Source organism: Microtus oregoni, unplaced genomic scaffold (genome assembly GCF_018167655.1).
Source record: "Microtus oregoni isolate MIOR12 unplaced genomic scaffold, Mior012 000010F_ref0000083, whole genome shotgun sequence".
NCBI classification, from domain to species: Eukaryota; Metazoa; Chordata; class Mammalia; order Rodentia; family Cricetidae; genus Microtus; species Microtus oregoni.
Window position 1 is genome coordinate 25,835,958 of NW_024543069.1, and position 12,960 is coordinate 25,848,917.

Sequence of the window (12,960 nt, forward strand, 5' to 3'; positions counted from 1 at the left end):
TTTGAAATTTCCTACTTCATGGAAAAGTCTGCCAGATACTATGGGCCTGTAGGCTGAAGACAGGTGCCCCAATGGTACAGAACTTTGGGTGACTACTATCCAGGCAGCAAGATGTCTCTGTTAATTCTAGAGTTTTAGAAGTTGCTCACAATGCACTTCCTGTTTATTTAGATAATATATCCTTCTGGAGTCTTTGATGGAATTGAAAAATAGTTATAATTATAGTTTTACTTAGTTATGATAAAAGATAAAGTAGATATAAATTCTTGCTTGATACCTGTTTTGTTATATGTAAATTAACTATGTTAAAGCTAAAACCTTTTTTATTTGAACAGAAAAGGGAAAATGGTGTGAGAAGTCCTTCTGTTGCTTTTATTGGTTAATGAATAAAGAAACTGCTTTGGCCTGTTACGGGGCAGAATAGAGCTAGGCGGAGAAAGCTAAACTGAATGCTGGGAGAAAGTAGGCAGAGTAGGGGAGAAGCCATGTAGCTGTCACGGGAGCCAGATGCCTCCATTGAAGCCAGCTGGAACTTTGGCACTGGGCCACAACCTCATGATGATGTACGGATTAATGTAGATATGTTAATTTAGGATATAAGAGCAGCTAGAAAAACGCTTAAGCTACTGGCCAAACAGTACTGCATATAATATATAGTTTCTGTGTGATTACTTCGAGTTAGGACAGCTGGGAAACTAGTGGCCTCTGAGAACACTACAATGTTGTTAGGCAGGGAACAGCAAACTCTAAAGCTTGTTTTGAATATACACATTTGCTCCACTAGAATTAATATATTAGGGGATGTCTTAATCTCTTAAACTTTTGTGTTTGCTTACGTGGGATTCCAACTTCCAGAAAACTAAGTGACACAGAAAACAGCCAGTTGAAACAAGTCCTGTGGGCATGCACAGCACATTGTTGCAAAGCCATCAAACATCTACCAGCTACCTCAGTTCACCCTGTGTACTCTGAGCCAAACTATGCCACATCTACCCACATCTGATACTACCTTGTATCAGATTTCAAAAAACCTACCTTACCTCTTCACAGTAATTGGCAAACTATACTCCTTTGGATGTTCACTTCCAAAACAAGCTAGCTTCAAGTGTTTTTCCATGAAAAAAAAAATGTACCATTTTCTTACAGTATTTAGGTATCTGTTAATTATTTTACATATGTAAATCTATGCTACCTTTTTAAAAGAGTCATTTTAATGTGTGTGTGGTCTTGTATGACTGTTGTACAGTTCCTTGGAATTAGAGGCAATTTGTTAGCTACCTCAAGTGGGTGCCTGGATGTGAATTCATGTCCTCTGATAGAATAAGCATCTTAACCACTGAGCTATCTCATCAATCCCCGTATGTTATCATTTTTATTAAAGTCCTATTTTGCTGTTATTGGGGACTTGATTTTTGAGATAGGGTCTTTCTTTGTAGCCCATGCCAGTCTGGAACTTGGCTTCCAGAGTGGATTGCTAAGACTGTATAGGCATGTACCACCTTTTTTGTATTTGTGATACTGTGCCAGGTCCATTTTCCCCACATACCCTGTAGTTTTTATTCTGAACTTGCATAATATAATGTCTTTTAGGAACATGTATGCCTTGATATAGATAGAACATATACAAAGCAATGAGAAAGATACTTAACAACGTAATAGTAAGAACTACCTATCTTACAAATTTTTAAAGGAATGTTACAAGGTTAAATTAGACTCATCAATATATAAAAACAAAACAAACAAAGCTATCATCTTGGTTCAATAAAGGTATTCAATAAATATTACAGTTTACTTCATTCTTCATTTTGATGCAGTCTTGAAACATTGAAAATCAAAGGAGATTTTGTGAATAGTCAATGAAATCTCTCTGAAAAACCAACAATACCATTTTAAGTAGACCTTATCATGGGGAAGGAACGATGATTGCTATTTAGCTACTTGGTACAGCAAGTGTTTGAAAGTAGAAAATCCATCCGAAGACTATGTACCCTACTCCAGCTCTGCATTTAGAAAAGTAAACTTTCATTTCTCCTTTTGTACAAAGATAAAACATCGAAAAACTCACACACCCTACAGTTTCCTCAGCAAATCTAATGGATACTCCAAATTACCTCAACTAAAGTTTTGTTCATCTTACACTAACAAAAGATAATCACAGTAGAGAATATGAGAGGTAGGTACCCTCAGTCAGGCATAACACAGCAAACACTTGTAATTCTAGCACTCAGAAAGATGCAGCTGGAAAGACTACTACAAATCTGATGCTAGCCTGGGCTATATGGTGAGTTCCAGACCAGCATGAGCAACAGAAGACTATCCCAAAAACCAAATTCAGCAGCTAAGGGCACTGGCTTCAACTGCAAAAGACTAGGGTTTCTCAACTCCACCATCTACTTGGTAACTTACAACTAACTGTAGCCCTCTAATTTCCGTGAGCACTAGGCTAGGCATGCACACATGGTGCACATACATATATGCAGACAAAACAGACATTTAAAATAAATCATTTTTTAACCAAAACCAAAATTTAGAAAACAGCAGCTCCATCATTTACTTCGGCATAACTTTTGTTTTACTTTAAAAATAGGAACTTTGGCCGGGCGATGGTAGTGCACGCCTTTAATCCCAGCACTCGGGAGGCAGAGGCAGGCGGATCTCTGTGAGTTCGAGACCAGCCTGGTCTACAGAGCTAGTTCCAGGACAGGCTCCAAAACCACAGAGAAACCCTGTCTCGAAAAACCAAAAAAAAAAAAACTTCTTTTTGTTTTTTTAAAGATTTATTTTATGCATGAGTGCTCTATTTGCATGTAAGCCTACATGCAAGAAGAGGGCATCAGATCCCACTACAGATAGCTTGTGAGCCACCATGCAGTTGCTGAGTACTGATCTCAGGACCTCTTAACCACTTAGCCACCTCTCCAGTCCTGTTTTGTCTTTTAAAATTACAACTTTAATACAAATCTATGTGAAAGGCAAAGCATACTTCAAAGTTTAGATACCTAACTGTACACTTGCTATTCCAACAAAATCCCCAAAAATCAAGATTATAACCACAACATTAAAGTCCTCCATAGCCTAATATCACGTTTAAAAATGTCACTCTCGGGCTGGAGAGATGGCTCAGTGGTTAAGAGTACTGCCTGCTCTTCCAGAGGTCCTGAGTTCGATTCCCAGCAACCACATGGTGGCTAACAACCATCTGTAATGAGATCTGGCACCCTCCTTTGGCGTGCAGGCATACATGGAGGCAGAATGTTTATACATAATAAATAAATAAATAAATCTTTAAAAATGTCACTCTCAAAACCTTGCACTTTTTAACACCAGAACTACAAAATGGCGTTCTTTTAAGAACAAACTTTCCTAACCATCAGTTTTCTCTCTACAAAGAAAAAGCAGTAGTTATATGTGAATGCTGACAACTGGCTCAACTCAATACTAAGTTAAATCAACTGCTTACTCTTTCCTACATCAACTTCACAACTTTGATCAATCCTAAAACCTCAACTTGATTTTTAAATATTTGGAAAAAGAATCACAAAGGAAGTATAACATACATCTGAGTCAGGTGGTGGTGGCGGTGCACAACCTTTTCTTTTTTAATTGTTTATTTTTATTGTATGTGCATTGATGTTTTGTCTGCATATGTCTGTGTGAAGGTGTCAGATCCCTTGGAACTGAAGTTACAGACAGTTGTAAGCCATCATATGGGTGCTGGGAGTTGAACCCAGGTCCTCTGGCAGTGTAGTCAATGTTCTTTTTGTTTGTTTGTTTGTCTTTTGAGACAGGGTTTCTCTGTGAAATAGTCCTGGCTGTCCTGGAACTTGCTTTGTAGACCAGGATGGCCTCGAACTCAGAGATCCGCCTGCCTCTACCTCCCAAGTGCTGGTATTAAAGGCGTGCGCCACCACTGCCCGGCAGTCAGTTCTCTTTAACAGCTGGGGCATCTCCCCAGCCCCAGTGGTGCACAACTTTAATCCCAGCACTCGGGAGATAGAGGCAGGTGGATCTCTATGAGTTTGAGGCCAGTCTGATCTACAAAGAGAGTTCCAGGACAGCCGGGGCTACATAGAGAAACCCTGTCTTGGGGGGGGAAAAAAGTAACATATTTGAACATTTATATTTATTTTCTATTCATGTTGTAACACTACATGTAGTGGCCCCCAGTCTAGCTGTGTAAAAATCACTAGTATAGCTTTAAATACATGGCCAAGTCTTTCCCTTTAGAGACTAATTTATTGAACACCTGACAACAAACCTCTTATCAGTTTTTTCTCTAATGCTAAAACAAGCAAAAATGAAACAATGACAAAGATTTCCTTTTTATTATGCTTTTATAAAAATAGGCCATGCAAATGAAATAATACCATGATTCATTCATAAATGCAATTTCCAAGGTCTTACCAAACAAATAACGCAGGCTCTGCCCAATATCCTACAATTACCCTGTATAATAATACAGTCTATAATGCCAAGGACCCAGCTCAACTATCTTCTCTGAAAATACTCATGCAAACACAATTCAAAGAGCCTTTTCTCCTGCACTGTAATTGCTATTTTAACACCTGTTTTACGCAACATTTATTTAGCACATTACCCAATATGAACATAGCAATTAACAAAACAAAGTCCCTATCATAAAATCCACATTTTAAATGCAAAAGATGTGATAAATATACAGCTAAGTATATATCAATGGTCATAATTATACTGGAGAAAAAACCATGAAGGAAGTAAGAAAGAAATAGGTTGAGAAATACTCCTGATCAAAGAAGGTTCAAACAACGTTTAGAGGACTCCACTTATACACAGGCCCAAGAGAAATGTGCAAATGGATCCATGCAGTTTCTTGGAAGAGAAACTTCCCAACACCCAGTTATTCGTGTATGCTCTATCAGACAATGTGGACCTTTTGAGTACAAGCACACACTTTAATGAACAATATGTATGTATGTATGTATATGAATCAATCCTCTATCTTATGTACATTTTCAGAAGCTGAAATAGGAAAGGAAATAAGATGGCACACTAAAAAGTAACCCATCCATCCAGTTGAGGGCACTTGGTCAGCTGCACTCCAGACCTCGAATCCTGCAGGGTGCCAAGTGTTCCCCTCTGGAAAACTCTCATCAGTGCTTCACATCCCATGGCAGTTCTATTATCAAATGCACATGACCTGGGACTGTATGGCTTTGCAATATCTATGAAATGTAACTGTAATTTCAGTTCCTATAATTGCTTCTGTAAGAATACAGTATTGTTTACTATTGAAAACTGAGCTGGACATGGTGGCACTCGTCTTCAATCCCAGCACTCAGGAAGCAGAGGCAGGCAGATATCTGTTAGTTCGAGGCCAGCCTGGTCTACAAAGTGAGTTCCAGAAATTCAGGGCTGAAACCCTGTTTGGGGAAACAGGGAGAGGGGATGGAATGGGGAAGAAGTCAAGACTTAATTCTTCATGTAAAAATAAATAAGTACATCCATTTCATTAGTGTATGTCTTAATTTCATTGCGTTGCTGAAATAAAATATGGCAAAAGCAGTTTAGGAGAGAGAAAGGATTAAGTCACAATTCCAGGTTACAGAGCATTACTGCAGGGAAGTCACAGCAAGAGCTGTCTTATAGTTTCTATTGCTGTGATATAACACCATGACAAGAAACAACTTGGAAAGGGCTTATTTCATCTTTTTTCCCCAAGTAATGTCCATTTCTAACACAGGCAGGTTAGGGCAGGAACCTGAGGCAGGAACAAATGCATAACCCAGGGAGGAGTGCTGCTTTCTGGCTTGACTTGCTCAGCCCTGCTTTCTGTTAGGACCCAGGACCACCTGCTCAAGAGTGGCACCACCCCCAGTGAACTGGGTCCTCTCACATCAGTCATGTTAATTAAAAAAAAAAAAAAAACGTATTACAGAATTTCCCAAAGGCCAATCTGGTGAAAGCATTTTCTCTACTGAGATTCTCTCTTCCAAATGACTCTAGCTTGGATCAAGCTGGCATAGACCTAGCAGCACAAGAGCACTGGTGATATTACACCCACGAACAGAGCAAATGAATTCATGTTTGCAGTAAGTTAACCCTGCCTAAGGAACGATGCCACCCATTGTGGGCAGATATTACCACCTCAATTATCATAATCAAGATAATCTCCACTGGCTGCCCACAAACCAACTTGATCTAAACAACTACACACACACACACACACACACACTTGTTTTACAAGACAGTTTCTGTGGCCTCGAACTCAGAGATCAACCTGTCTCCGCCTCCTAAATGCTGGGACTAGACAATTTCTCATTAAGACTCCTTTCCCAGCCAGAATCCCAACCTAATGAATAGCTCTGACCACAGTGGGCTGATCATCCCTCTTCAAATGACCTAATCAAAATAATCCCCCACAGGCATGCCCAGAGGCCTGGCTCCTGGGTGGTTCTAGAGCTCAACAAATTGACAAAAGAGATTAACCAGCACAGACTCGGAGAAGAGAAAGAAAATGAAAAGAAAGTAAATGGGAGACTCCTTTCCTAGGTGATTCTAGACTGTCATGCTCACAATTAAATACAGTCATTTCAGTTTACATCCTACTTTCCTCTTCACTAACTGGTAAGATTAATGTGTATCAAAGAACTGTCTTAATTTTCTTGACTGGCACGCCTCTAATCCCAACAAAAAGACAGATCTCTGAGTTCAAGGCCAGCTTGGTCTGCACAGCAAGTTCTAGGCTATATAAGACCTTGTCTCAAAACAAAATCAAACAGACAAATAAATAATAAAAGCTAGCTTAGGGTAAGTGCAGGTGCTTGGGCCTGAATTGGAACCCCGGAGTCCACATAATAAAAGAACACACAACTGAAAGCTGTCCTCTACCTCCACATGAGTGTTGTAATATGCACTCCAACATGCAAAATAAATAAATGTAAAAAAAATTTTAGGTTTTTCTTAAATTGTTTTAATGAAAGCCATTACCTTGTGTAGCTAATATATGTTAATGAAGACATCAAATTTTTTAATAAGTAAATGTTTCTTCATGATCAGTTAGTATCTGATCTGATTATCTACTTTATGTATCTCCATTAAGGGGTTGTATAAAATTTCTCAGGTAAAAGGAGATCACAAGTGGAAAAGGTTTAAGCAATCCTGGTTTACATGAATGTAGTATAGGCATAAATATATTAAAACCAATTTCAAAAAGAAAAAGGAAACCAATTTCAAAGTAACTGCCTATATACTCAACTGCAAAACTAGAATAATGTCACAATGAAATTTAAATAATAGCTGAGCCTGGCATGTGTGTGCCATGGGTTTGATCTCCAATTTGGGCAGATGTAATAGAAAAAAGGCAGATGACCCTTCCGGTGCATATGAAAATCTCCTTGTTAATAATTCCTAATATGAATTTCATCAGCAACTAAACTAACCTGTCACTAATTATAAGGACACCTTTTTTCTTTCTTCTTCTCTCCCCCAAATAGTAAACACTAGATAAGTATGATTTAATTGCTCTGAAAAAATAAAGTCTGATTCCTGACTCCTAGCTCTAGATGTGAACCCTAATTTAACTTCAGTCTGTTTGCTTAATAAAAATATCTGCCTGAGGCCAGCAAGATAGCTCAGCGGGTAAAGACGCTTGCTGCCAAGTCTGATGACCTGAGTTTGATCCCCAGAATCCACATGGTGGAAGCAGAGAACCCACAAACTGCCTCTGATCACAACTCACTGTGGCATGTGTATGTGGGCACACATGTGCAAGCATACACAAACAAAATAAACAAATATGTAAATTAAAAGTCTGCTTTGCAACCTTCTGAGATTTTGAGATTAAGAAAGAACTCTCAAAAGTGCACTGCAGAGAAAGTCACAGTGGCACACACCCGTATCTAGTACTGAGAAATCAGAGGCTACTCTGAAAGGCTGAGAGCACGGCCTGGAAAATGGAAGGTGTTCAGTAAATCACAAACTATCACCAAGCTCCTAACCTCTTTCTTATATTTTTAGTTGTGAGTCTAGTCTTTAACAACTGAGCCATCTCTCTAACCCACAATTCCTCCCCACCCCGAGACAGGGTTTCTCTATAGCTCTGGAGCCTCACCTAGAACTCACTCTGTCAACCAGGCTGACCTTAAACTCACAGAGGGATCCGGATGCTGTGATTAAAGGCTTGCAACACCACTGCCCGGCTCCTACTAACCCTTTTCTAAGAAATACTCTGCCCTTGGAACTTAAAACAAATCACTCAAATTAAAGTTCAAAACAACATTTATAATTCATTTGTATTTTATGCACATTGGTATTTTGTCTTCATATATATATCTGTGTGAGGGTAATGGATCCCCTAAAACTGAAGCATAGGCATGAGCTGCCATGTGGATGATGGGAATTGAACCTAGGTCCTCTGGAAGAGCAGTCAGAATTCTTAACTGCTGAGTCATCTCTCCAACCCCAAAACATTTATTAACAGTGGTACATATTCCCACTTTGGATTTTATTTTCTTATGACTCACATTAACATCTAAAGAGTAAAAGAGAAGGATGCAGCAGTAGCAACAACCAGCTTGTGATTTTATTTAGGCATGAAGGAGGTTCCACTTTTCCAGTGGGCTGAAATCTGAAAGGTGTGGGTGTTGGCCACATCTTTCTTACCATAATCCTAGATCCCAAGAAAGTGATGTAAAGCTGGGCATTGGTGCCACACACCTTTAATTACAGCACTCTGGAGACAGAGGCAGGCTGTTTTGTGGGTTTGAGGCCAGTCTGATCTACAGAGTGAGTTCCAGGACAAGCTTCAAAGAGAAACTCTGTCTCAAAAAACCAAGAGAGTGATGAAAAGCTTTAGGACAATTCTCAAACTTCTCTATCAGTGTTTCTCAACCTGTGGGTCACAACCCCCTTGGAGGTTGAATGACTTGTTCACATTGGTTGCATAAAACTATCAGAAAACACAGATATTTACATTACAATTCATAACAGCAGCAAAATTACAGTTATGAAGTAGCAATGAAAATAATTTTATGGTTGAGGATCACCACAACATGAATTGCAATAAAAGGTAGAAGCATTAGGAAGATTGAGAACCACTCATCTAGATGAACAGCATGAAAAGTATACAGAGGCCACAATTTTCTAACAACTTCATTCTCTAAACATATTAAAATGATGTGAAACTTTAAAAGGACTGGCAAGTAACCAAGTACAATCTCACATAATACAATATACATAGACTGTAATACCAAACGTTATCCTTTTTCTCTAGATGAACTGGAGACAAGAGATACTCTGCAGATGCTTTTATCAGGTTATAACCAGGCCTAGTCAGGACACTGCACTGGGGAGAAAGGGAGGGCAGATGTGCAACAGATGTTATTGCAGGTATCAAACAAACTACACTAAGCCAAGAAAACCCACTGTAGAAAGTATGAAATTGTGCAAAATGATACTCAGACCACTTTCCATTAAAATACTGAGCCAGAAACATTTCATCATTCTGAAATAGAGGGTGAAAGTCCCTGTGAAGTATGAACTGGTGCTGTATCAGTTTACTAAGTAGGGAACACAACGAAAGGAGTGCTGCTGTCACCAACCCTACCAAAACTTGATTCTAGCACTAGACAATGCCCTACTTTCTCTTTACCTGACAAGAAAAAGTGGGGAAGAGACCCTTAAAATTCCCGGCACTATGGTGAACTCCTTTAATCACAGAACTCAGAAGGCAGAGACAGGGAGATCTCTGAAAATTTGAGGTTAGTCTGGTCTATACAGTGAGTTCCAGGACACTCAGAACTATGTGAGAGACCCCATCCCACCCTCACCCCTACCTTGTCTCTGGAAAAAAAAAAAAAAAGAGTTGACACTGTAAAAGTTGAAACAGAATCCCAGCGTTCAGGAGGCAGAGACAAGCCTCTCTGTGAGTTGGAGGCCAGCATGGTCTACAGGATGACTTTCAGAACAGCCAGGGCAGGGGCAGTTACTCAGAGAAACCCTGTCTTAAAAAACCAAAACTAAAACAAAACAAAACACACACACACACACACACACACAAAACCAAAGCTGAAACAGATGCAATTTTGAAACAAAACTATTATTTTGCTTGGTAACATTTTCTTCATTCCTAATGCCTGCCAACAATAAAAACACTGTATCTCATTTTCTTCTTCATTTAGTGATTTACACATTTTTCTTATTTATGCCTTATCACAATAAATCCTTCAGTAAGCTAGCAAAAATGCTCAGTGAGTCAAAGTGCTTGCCACTTAAAAACCTAAATTTCATCCCTGGCCTCACATGGTAGAAAAAAAGAACCAATTCCAGAAAACGGTTCTCTGCCCTATACATATGTGTGTTGGCATGAGGCGTGCACACACATTCACACAAACACACGATTAATAAAATGTTGTAAAATAATAAATTTTTGTACTGTGGTTTTAGCAATGAAATTAGAGGGTTTTTTTTTCTCACCATCACAACCAAGAACCATAATTCTATAAATTCTTAAACATATTCTACTAAGTCTATAATGCAGAATATTACTTTGCAATAAAACAGAACAGACAACTGATACAAGTGAAAACTTAGATAACCCAACAAGGAAATTCTGCTGCACTGAAGAAACGCCAATCTGTAAGTTATATACTTTCTTTATGATTCTCTTTAGTAAATAAATGCTCTTTAAAAAATTGCTCAAATAGGAGACACACTAGTCGCGGTTGCTAGACAGTGGGAGGGAGAGAGGATGGGAAGGATATAGGTGGATGCGGTTCTAAAAGGGCAACCCAAGGCTCCTTTGTGTTGACAGAAAACTGTCGTATCTTGGACATAGAGAAGAACCTACACATGTAATAACACTGCATAGAACTAAACACACAACTACAAGTTAACTTGGGAAATGTGAATAAAATTGGTAGACATTATCAATGTTACAATCAGCTATAAGATTTTATAAGATATTAATATTTGAAAAAGTAGGTAAAATATACAAAGAATATCTCAAGTTACATGTAACTTTATGGCTCTCTCAAAATAAAAATAATTTTTAGAAGAGGAGATATATACTACTCGGTGATAGCATCTGCCTAGCATATGCAACAATACCTGGAGTCAACCCCAATACAAGAATATACACAGCCACACAGTTGATTCTGTTCAGCATGGTGGCTCATACCTGCTACTCAAGTATGAAAGAAATGGAGGCCTGCCTATACTACAGGTAAGACTCAAAAGAAATACAAACAAACAAACAATAAAAAGGTGTCACTAACAGTTGGAAATTTTGAATATTAGAAAAAAAACTATTAATGGTATTACAACCATACAAGGCAACATCTTTATGTCTAAGGAGTGAAGCATTAAGTACAGTTTTCTTTTGTTTCATATGTATGCAAAGAAAAAGTAATCTTGGTGATATGTTAAATACAGGTAAAAGACTTAAGCGTATTTTTGGTGCTCTCCATATTTTCTCCCTAGTCAGCATAAACAGAGGGAGAAGGAGCTGGGAGACAACCCAACCCCTGGCTCCAACCTCCAACATAATAAAAATAAAGAAAAATAAAGGGACAAGGGGGTGGGTGGGTAAATGTTGCAAGAAAACTATGCTATAGTTCTACCTACACATCAATTAGTCTTAAAATAATTGAATGTAGCCAGGCCTGGTGACGCAGGCCTTTAATCCCAACACTCGGGAGGCAGAGGCAGGCAGATCGCTGTAAATCCGAGGTCAGCCTGGTCTACAGAGTGAGTTCCCCAAAGCTACAGAGAAACCCTGTCTTGAAAAACAAAAACAGATAGATAGATAGATAGATAGATAGATAGATAGATGGATGGATGGATGGATAGCGAGCGCGGCTCACCTGCTTCCATGTACAAGTCCTGGGTTAGATAACCAGCACAGAAATAACAGCAACTATTCTAGACTTCAGCTGATGAGACGGCACAGTGAGTAAAAACACTTGCTGCCAAGTCTGTTTTTGTGTGTGTGTTTTCAGACAGACAGGGAGAGAAATGTCTCAGAACACAGGAAAAAAAAAAAACCTATGCTACAATCTCACTTCAAACAGTCTGAAAACAATATCATTAATATTTTACTTCAATAAGAACTGGTTATCTATAATGGATATTTCTGCAATATCAGTTACCTCAACATAAATGGTTATTTACAATTATGTATTTTATGTATATGAGTACTCTATTTGCATGCACAGCAGAAGAGGGCATCAGATTCCACTATAGATGGTTGTGAGCCACCATGTTGTTGCTGGGAATTAAACTCAAGACCTCTGGAAGAGCAGTCCAAGTGCTCTCAACTGCTGAGTTACACAGAAAGGAAGGGGGAAAAAAACCCTAAATTTCCGTATTTCTTTGTCAAGCAAGTGAACTATAATTGTAAGCTAAATGGCTAACACTAACACACGTTCCAAAATTCAAGATAGTCTCTCCGTTTTTCGAGACAGGGGTTCTCTGTGCAGACCAGGCTGGCCTCGAACTCACAGAGATCCGCCTGCCTCTGCCTCCCGAGTGCTGGAATGAAAGACGTGCGCTACCACCACCGCCACTCAAGTACCAAATTTGGCAAACGCACTTCATTTCTTCCTAAGAAAATGTTTGTGCAAAAGAAGCGACCCATACACTAAACACCAAACAACAACGGCAAAAGAAAGTGCTACAATGTATTAATGACAGCTCCAAGACTTCAGGGCACAGTTTACAAAGTAAACAGGCTCAATCCAGTGCCCCTGGGAATTAACAATGCATCTATTCTATTTTTTATGCAAACGGCAAACATCCAAAACACAGCTAGCGTCGGCAAGAACTGTCTCAGAAGACTCGGAAATTATCTTCTGCTAAGTTTTGCATCGGTGTTTTTAAAACTTCACAGCGTAAAATCTGTGCGAGAACTTCCAACCGGACCGCCCCCTAGATATGAGTTCCACCTCCTCCGGCGAAGGGTGGCGGGGTGGGACAGCTCTGCTC

The 12,960-nt window shown here is 39.1% G+C and overlaps 1 protein-coding gene across 1 annotated transcript in view; it reads right to left on the reverse strand.

Annotated features, from left to right (window-relative positions):
- Window positions 1-12,960, reverse strand: part of Naa15 (N-alpha-acetyltransferase 15, NatA auxiliary subunit) — a 70,289-nt gene that overhangs the window by 56,366 nt on the left and 963 nt on the right. The gene's annotated exons all lie outside the window — the stretch shown is intronic.